Raw genomic sequence first — 9,538 nt, 5'->3', positions numbered from 1 at the left:
ATTCATTAATTAGACCAAAAAGAAATAAAGAAAGAAACCATGGAACTGTATAATTCTGCATCACTAAAAAATATAGGTCCTAGCTATGTGTTATGTTATTGCTAACTTGCCAAGGGAGAACCTAAGACAAATCCTACATGCATATGAGAGGCCATACAGAAACATTCATAAGGAAAGCTATATGTATTAACGAAGTAAATCTTAAAAAGAGTTATCTGAAAATTTTATCAGAAGAAGAGATGTACCTGCTCACTATGTCCCTGGAAAAAGTAATAAACAAGACTTCCCACTTGAGGCAAAGATACAAGAGGGCCAGCACAAGCATGCCACAGTTCTGAATTCAAAGTCTTTCTCACCCCTGAAATTACCATCATCATAAAAAGAAGGCGAAAAAGGTTAAGGGTAAAATATTGAACTTGATGAATGATGAAACCATATAATTAATCATCCATGATTAATTAATAGGAAAAGATTAAGTGAAAAGATAAAACAAAAATTACAAAACAGAGTGCTCTTGCATTTCCTTGAAGTACTTCATCTCAGCAACTAGAGTTTGACCCTACAACAACACCAACACTACAAGTTCTAACCTTTTCTTCTAAGGAAGCTATTAATGTTGCACCACTCTCTACGTTTTTAAACATAAACCACCCAAAAAAGGAACCTCTTTTTCTACTCCTTCATAAACAACCTTAAAAAAAAACTTCACATAAGCTTCACCCCCACCAAACCAAACAACCCCCCAAAACACAAGCTTCAAATGAGGATGATTTTCACTACCCCATTTTCACAAACACAAGTGGTGCATAGAAAACATAATAGGGGGTGTTTGAGGGAAAAAAGTTTTTGCTGAGGAACCTGGATGATGTTGGAAAAAAAATGCAAGTAAACGACGAGAGTGGTGCCGTGAGCTGCAGCGGCGACGGGGCCGAGGGTGCCGTCAAACAAAGTCTTTGCTGGAGGGACTGGGTTCTTCTTCTTCTTTGTCCAGACGGATAGAAGAACGATGGAGAACGACTAGCGACTACTGGTGTGTGCTGCTATGCGTGAAGACCGACGAAGAGAAAACGCGGCTATGAGGAAGAGAGAGGATGACGATAGACTGCTGCTATCCGGTAGGGGATTAGGGGTGAGGTTAAAGAACAATTTTTAGATATGTTTTTTTTTTTTTGGTATGAATGGGGTAGGAGAGATTAGATTATGAGGGTTCATAACAAACAAAGTAATTTTTTAGTCTATATGAATAATGAAATGTATTTTGATTTTAATTTTTAAATTAATTCAAATATAAAATTATAAAACTAAAGTTAATTGAGTTTTGATTAAATTAAAAAGATTAAGGTTGTTTTTGTTCAATATAAAAAAAGAATATTTAAATCTTTTTATTAAAATTAAATAAAATTTATTTTTTATTTTTATTAAAATATAAGGATAATTTAGTAAAAGTATTTATATGATATGTATTTAAAAAAAGGAAAATTAATTATTAATGTGAAAAATATAATCCATATATCGTGTTCTAATTTGTTGATATTTTTATTATATCGATACGTATAAATTTATCATTGTATCAAAACAAACACCTTAGCCTAAACAAATATGTGTTATGCCACCGCGTTTTCGACCAAAAACGTTTCCAATATATAGTTAAGAAAAACTATAAAAATATTGAAAAGGATAAAATGATATGTTCAATTTTTTACTTATTTTAAAAAATATTTTCACCAAAAACATTTTTAAATATACATTAGAGAACATATTTTTATGTATATCAATTTTTAGTGAAAGCGATAATAAAAATATCAAACCAATCAGTCCCTTATTATTCGCTTCAGTCTCAAACCTTATTATTTATCATTTTGTTATTATTACATTATTTCTTTTAATATCTTGCTGTCACGCAACTCTTGTTCATATTATTACATGTTTTATACTTGGAGAAGACTCAGGAGTATATACAATTATTTTTATGTAAAGTTATTAGTTAAAAATAGTTAAATAGTATGATATTTCTTAATTTTATACTTTATTGATAACGTCATAAAGTATTTTTCCTTTTGTATTTTGTATTTTTATGTTTTTGTCTGATTCTAAAATAGACTAGTTATTTGAGGGTTTAATTACTCTGTAGGTTTCTATAGTTTCACCGAATTTTCAATTAGGTCCCTATACTTTTTTCTTTTCAATTGGGTCCCTATACGTGAAATTTTTTTTCAATTAAGTCACTGCCGTGTGTATAACGTTAAAGTTAACAGAATATTCTTGATAAAAAATGAATATTCTTGTCATTTGGTTGGAGTGGCTAGCTGAAGAAACATGCATTATTTCAAAATACCCAAATCACCCCTTGTAGTTTATCCCAAGGAAAAAAAGAAACCCTAAGGTTCTCTGTGGAGAACGCGTAAGTCGTCCCCTGCTTCCCCTCTTTCGGGCCATCGTCATCATCCGTCGCTGGGGTCTTCTGCAAGGAATGGTTGGTGGTTTGCCGTCCGTCGCCACCTTCCCTGTGAGCCGCTCTGCTCCACTCTGTTCCGTTTGGAGCTGGTCAGCGCGTTCCCCGTCGCCGTCTCTCGCGGTGAAGCCCATCACCGTTGCTGCGCCGTACTGATCGGAGCCTCGTAGCGCCTGGCCTCCCGTCCCCGCATTGTGCGTCTGCTCCATCTCCCTGCACTCGAATGTTCTCTCTGAAAATAGGTCAGGAAAAATAGCTTCTTTTGTTAGTTTTAAAAGTTGATGTGTATGCTAATTATTTTTTTTTATAAAAATGACATTGGTTGAATATCTATTTCTAGAATTGATTTTTGGATTATTTTGATAATGGTTGATTTAGGGTTTACAATATGGATATTTCTGTGCATGAATTTTGATAAAGGGTGAATTGAAATATAAATTAATTTTGCTAATGATAAATTTTATTTATTCTTGATTGTTGGTTGTTGTTGCTGTGATGATGCTACTTTAAATAGATTTTGTTTCTGTTTTTATTAATGTAGTGATGGGGATTCAGAATTTACCATAGACATACATCACGGTGGCAAGTTTCATGATATAGGGAATGGGCTAGAATATTTAGGGGGAAGGGTGTTAGAAAATAAGCATTTTGACCTCGATGAATGGAGTTTACAAGAAATAGTTAGTGAGCTGCAGAAGTTAGGGTACAAAGGGTATGCTAAGATATGGTACTGTGAACTAGGCTGTCAGTTGAGCTCGGGTCTTAGAGAGTCGATGAGTGATGGAGATGCAATGAGAATGGGTAGGTTGTTAGTGTCAGAGACTCTTAAGCATTGCTCGGTGTATGTTGTTGATGGCTACAGGGAAGGTGATGGTATTGAGATATATTCGAATGATAAGGATTATGTTCCAGACGAAGCTGAGTATAGTGGCAGTATTTTTGTAGAAGTAGAAGTTGAAGGTGAATCAGAGGCATCTAGTGAGGAGGATAGATTTGATGACAGTGCGGATGATGGAGACCACGAGGACCATTTTGGGTTTGATGTTGAAGATGGAAATGATGGTGGAGTTGGAAATGCTTTTGGGGGGTTTAATGGCCCGTTAAATGAACATGATAATGCTCAAACTACTGGTGTTGATGCTGCTGTGAATGATGCCGCTGTTAGGGATGATGTTGAAGTTGGAGAGATTTCTGAGGGATATAAAACCGAATATATTGATAGCTATGAGGGAGATTCGGATGATATGATTAAGAAGAGAAGATATCATAAATACAATGAGGCTGAGATGAGTAGGGAATATGTGTTTAAGGTGGGGTTGGAGTTCAAGTCACTAGGTCAGTTTAAGGATGCTATTAGAGAGCATGCTTTGTTGAATGGAATGGACATTAGGTATATCAAGAATGATAAGGTTATATGTAGAGTGGATGGGCTGTAGAGGAAAGAAAGGGAAGTATAGGTGGATGGCATTTGCATCCAAAGTTAGTGGTTCTGATTGCTTTCGACTGAAGACCATTAATGGAAAGCACACTTGTGGACGAAATTACAGCGGTAGGCTTGCATCAAGTAGTTGGGTGTCTCAGAAGATTGTTTCCAATATTAGTAGGGGAGAGGAGATGAAGATTGCAACAGTAATTTAGACCATTCAGGATAAATACATGGCTAATATTTCAGTCACAAAGGCTTATTGGGCAAGGAGAAAGGCGAGGGAAGAAGTACATGGTAGGGCTATTCTGCAATATGGCAAGCTGAGAGATTACTATGCAGAGATTATGAGGACAAATCCTGGGTCTACTACTCAGATTTTGGTTGACAGGGCTTCAATTACACACGAGCCAAGGTTTATGAGGATGTACATGTGTCTAGATTCTGTTAAGCAAGGCTTCTTGGCTAGTTGCAGGCCTATCATAGGAGTAGATGGCTGCCACTTGAAGGGTGATCATGGTCAACAACTCTTGGTGGCTGTTGGAAGAGATCCAAATGATAATTATTTTCCAATTGCTGTTGCTACTGTAGAGGCTGAGACTAGAGACAGTTGGGATAGTTTATTAACCTGTTATTGGATGATATTGGACATGTCAGTAGAAGAAAGTGGGTATTCATGTCCGACCAACAAAAGGTTAGCATTTGCTATTTAAACTCTTAACTTGTTGTTGCTGTTTTGGTTATAAAATTCACACTTAAATATTTAAACTATTATTTCTGTTGCTGTTTTGGTTATAAAATTCACACTTAAAACTTTTAAACTCTTATTTCTGTTGCTGCTGCTGTTTTGGTTATAAGATTCACACTTAATCTTTATTGTTGTTGCTGTTGCAGCTCTTTACATATGAATTATTTCTGAATTATACATCATATGTTGTAGCTATTTACTCTGAATTATTTATCATACGTTGTAGGGTTTGATGCAAGTTTTTCAAGAGATGATGCTAGCTTTAGAGCATAGACTATACTTGAGACATCTGTATGCCAATTGCAAGAGAGCATATGGTGGTGGGACTATTTTGAGGGACCTAATTTTATCAATAGCTAAAGCTACATATGTGGAGGAATGGGAGAGGAGGATGACTCAGTTGATGCACATCAACCATCAATGCTATGAAAAGTTAGCATCATTGGATCCAAAGCTCTGGTGCAAGAGCCACTTCACGTTTCTTGCTAAGAGCGACATGTTGATGAATAACATTTCTGAAGCTTTCAATGGTAGGATCTTGGAGGCAAGAGACAAGCCTATACTTACTATATTCGAGTGGATTCAATGTTATTGGATGTCTCGGTTTGCTAAAAAAAAAAAGAAGAAGGCCGAAAAATATAAGGGTACAATCATGCCTAAACCCAAAAAGAAGCTTAATGTCATTGCTATGCGAGCTATGGAGTGGCAAGCGAGATGGGCTAGAGGACTGACATACGAAATTTCTCATAAGAACTGGATGATTGTAGAGAGGTTTGTGGTTGACTTGTTGGCTGGAACGTGTAGCTGCAGATTTTGGGGGTTATGTGGAATGCCCTGCTCGCATGCTTGTTGTGCCATATTCGAGAAAAGGGACAATCCAAAAGATTATTGCAGCAACTTCTATAGCCCAGCAGCCTATCTTGCAACTTATGGTAAGTTAGTTTCTCCAATCAACGGAGAAAATATGTGGCCGAAAGTTGAGTGTGATACCATCATACCTCCCATCTTTAGAGTGAAGCCAAGAAGACCACGGATGGTGAGGATCAAAGAACCTGATGAGAACCGTTCTTAGACAAAGCTTAGGAGGATGGGTACATCTATTACATGTAGCAATTGCGGACAATATGGACATAATAGAAGGCATTGTCCCAATCCAATAGTCTCAGGTATCAAGCAAATTTGAATATACAAACTGATGTTTTACTGTTTTCTTTTTAAAATTATAGGGTGTTTGATGTGTTTAGTGGATTAGGTTGTGATAGTATAACGTATGGTGTGTGAAAATAGATTATGCTGTGGTATAAATTGATGTTTTATCAATGTGGATTGCAAACAGATTATGCTGCCTTATAAATAGATTATAAGAGGATTATAAATTGATTATGCTATGTTATAAATAAATTGATTATGCTGTGTTATAAATAAATTATAAATTGATTATGCTGTGCTATAAATAAATCAATGTGGATTGCAACTGGTTGTGTTTTACCTGATTTCAGAGCCTGATGTTGCTGCTGCCACTAATGGAGAAGATTCGGTTGGTGTTGACACTGTGCCTGCTGCTGATAATGCGGAAACTGTTTACACTGATCCTGCTGCCGACAATAGATCCGGTGTGAATGTTCGTAGATCTAAGAGAATAAGGCAAATAGGGGTAGGCAGGGGCAGAAAAATGGGCAGGGAAGGGGTAGAGGAAGGGGTAGAGCTGCATCTTCACAACCACTACCCACCACACCTGCATCTTCACAACAGCTACCCACCACACCTCTTGTTGTTGCCTCTACTCAACCACCTCCCATACTTGCAACTTCAGTGTCTCAGACTCCAACCACAGCCACCGGTGCAGTGGCTCCAACCACAGCCACCTCACAACAAGCCTTACCTCTTGAAGGGCCAACCTCCCAGCCTCTCCTAGCTATGGCAAGTGAAAATTCTCAGCAAAAACCTAGAGCATCGTCTCAGCCTTTACTAAAGACAAAGGTGTTTGGTGTGAGGAGAAGTGGGCGGCTAAAGTTAGGAGTGAGGAAGGAAAAAGGGGCACCTAGTCTACATATAGACATAAATGATGATTGAAGTATGCTTAAATTTATAGTTAGGCTTTTTAGGGTTGCTATTAAATAGTATATCTTTTTTATCAATGTGGGCACTGTTTATTATGTGGATAGGACCACTATTTTGAAATTTTGGAATTAGGTTGGACCACTTTTAATTGTTGCACTTCTTGAACCTTTATTTTGGATTAGGTATGTGGCATATTATATGACCACTTATGTTGTGATATTCTGTGTAAGTATGGTTTACAGGAACACTTATTAGTTGAAAATATATGTGGCATATTATATGACCACTTATGTTGTGATATTTTGTGTAAGTATGGTTTACAGGAACACTTATTAGTTGAAAATATACGTGGCATATTATCTGGCCACTTTTTTCTGCAAATTGTTCTCAATTGTGGAACTTTAAATATTTACATTCATAAAGTATCCTCCCAACTATCATTTAATTGTTATACACAAACAAAATACATCAAAATGAAAAATTCATTCAAACTAAACATAATTAGCTTTCATTGGATTGAAGCCATAGAATCTCTTACATTAGAATTTCATAGCACAGATAACTCTAAACTCTTGCAAACCACATTCCAATTATTAAGACTAGCAAAAACATAAATAGCATATATTGCATTTTACATTGAATTTTCATATTGTCATTCAATCTCCCAACTTGTTCTTGGAGAATATTGAACTCATCACATAATCTACCCACACAAGCATCTATTTCTCTGGCTTCAACAATTAATCTCTCCATCTCCGCATTTAGTCTCTCTATCTTTCTTTCTTGTGCATCCAATTTCCACATTTGACCCTCCAACTTAGCAGAATTTTGTGTTCCAACAACTCCAACAGCAGCAGCAGATACATTACTTCTTGCACCAACTTTATCAACCCACTCAAAAAATTTGCATCTTCTGTTAGGGAAAGAAATAAATCTTCTATTAGGATTCTTTGTTGTTCCTGAAATTTGAAGACTTAGTGTGTCACCACAAAAATAGTGAACCCGCCTTTCCTTTTCCTTTGGCCACCCATTCATTGCACCGTCATCAACCTCAATCCACTCAAAATCATCAATCCACTCAAAAAAGTTACATTTTGGTATCTTCCCACAAGTAACATACCTTCTACCATGGTCAAAAACGGCTGAGGAATGGCGGACGGTTACTGCTTCTCCACAGAAACACAGGTGTCCTCTTTCCTTCGGCTTGGAGCTCCTGGAAACACAACTTTCCGAAGAGAGAATGAATGAGGTTCCTTGACTTTGAGCCATAAATTTGGGAAAGATGAAAACTGAAAATGGAAAATGGAGAAGAAGAGAAATCTCACATAACTCAGACACAGAGTGTTTATAGGGAGAAGAAAGGGGTAAATAAGTCATTTCACAACTCACTAATGTTTTTTTGAACGTTAAACGTTAACAGGGACTTAATTGAAAAAAAATTTCACGTATAGGGACCCAATTGAAAAGAAAAAAAAGTATAGGGACCTAATTAAAAATTCGGTAAAACTATAGGGACCTGCTAAGTAATTAAACCTTATTTGAGAAGAGAAGAAGATTAATTTAAAATTTTTTTTATATATTATTAAAATGATAGAATCTCATCTAAAATAGTTTGAATATATATATATATATACAAGATGTCCCGAAGCGGACAAGGAGGGAAAAGGGAAGAAGGCGAGAAAGTAAAAGTCAGTAACAATGCAGTATGATATGCAAGAACAAGGAAGTAGATATGAAGTTAGATGCGGCGGTAGTCTGCACGCATATGCAAATGCAGATGCAGGAAATGTAAAATGAAGAACACAAAATTGAAGAACTATATAAAACTTTTATTGAAGGATTGAGATTGAAAAAGAAAGAAGAGAGAAGAAGAAGAGCTGGAGAGCTTACAAGGGAACTCTCAGAGCTTCTCTCTCTAACTTCTCTCTATGTTATGTAAAACTGAAGGGTGCCTCACAATGAGAACGAGGCCTCCTTTTATAGCCAAAGATTCTACTATTTCTACAGTACAGGTGAAGATAACCGGTACTATTTCTACAGTATAGGTTTTGATTTTTGTGATTACATATATTTAGAGATTGAAGACTAATCCTCCCCGAGGCCAATTCCAAAGCAGTCATCTTCATTTTGATTATAACCACTAGAGGATTCTGTTGACGAAGTGGGATTTTCTTTGTGTTTTTTATCTTCTTCAATCATCTGCATGATTTGCTGAAGATGTTTTGCTAGGGTTTCTTTTGATTGAGCTCCTGCTAGGGCTGCAGCGATTTGGGCTTTCTGATTGAGAAATGAAGCCGTTTCTGGGTCTGAAATCTTCTGACTGTCTGGATTGGTTTTGAACCATTCTCTGACCTTTTCTGGATAGGCCATTGTTGAATCAAAAGGAGACCACCATTTTACATAACCATGCCTTTGTAGGATTGGAAGTGATTTGGGGTGGCCTGATTTAGCATATTTGTATTGCTAGGAAAATACCCATGCCAGTGAAAAAGTTGAGAAAAATTTTAACATTATAGGAACACATGTTTTCTGACTGTTAAATTTTGATTGAAAAAGTTTATACCCTTCATTTGTTGGTGAGGGTAGAATCTCTGGGATTGGCCTAAAGAAGTCCCACCATTGGTAGAACCAATTCGAAAAAATATAATTGATATTTCTTTTGAAATAGATTAACCATGAATGTCTGTACTGAGTATTTTGAAACCAAAATACTTTAGTCTAGGCTTCCATGTAGTTCCAATAATTAAAACCTATTGGGTCATAATTTTGAGAAAATTTTTGAATTTTATTTAAATTGTTCCCAAATTGCTTTGGGGACAAGATTCTGAGGATTTGGATGGTTGAATGGGTTATA

Source organism: Arachis ipaensis, chromosome B7 (genome assembly GCF_059453495.1).
Source record: "Arachis ipaensis isolate K30076 ecotype BB chromosome B7, ASM5945349v1, whole genome shotgun sequence".
In the NCBI taxonomy this organism is placed as follows: Eukaryota; Viridiplantae; Streptophyta; class Magnoliopsida; order Fabales; family Fabaceae; genus Arachis; species Arachis ipaensis.
Note: the sequence above shows the minus strand (reverse complement) of the source record.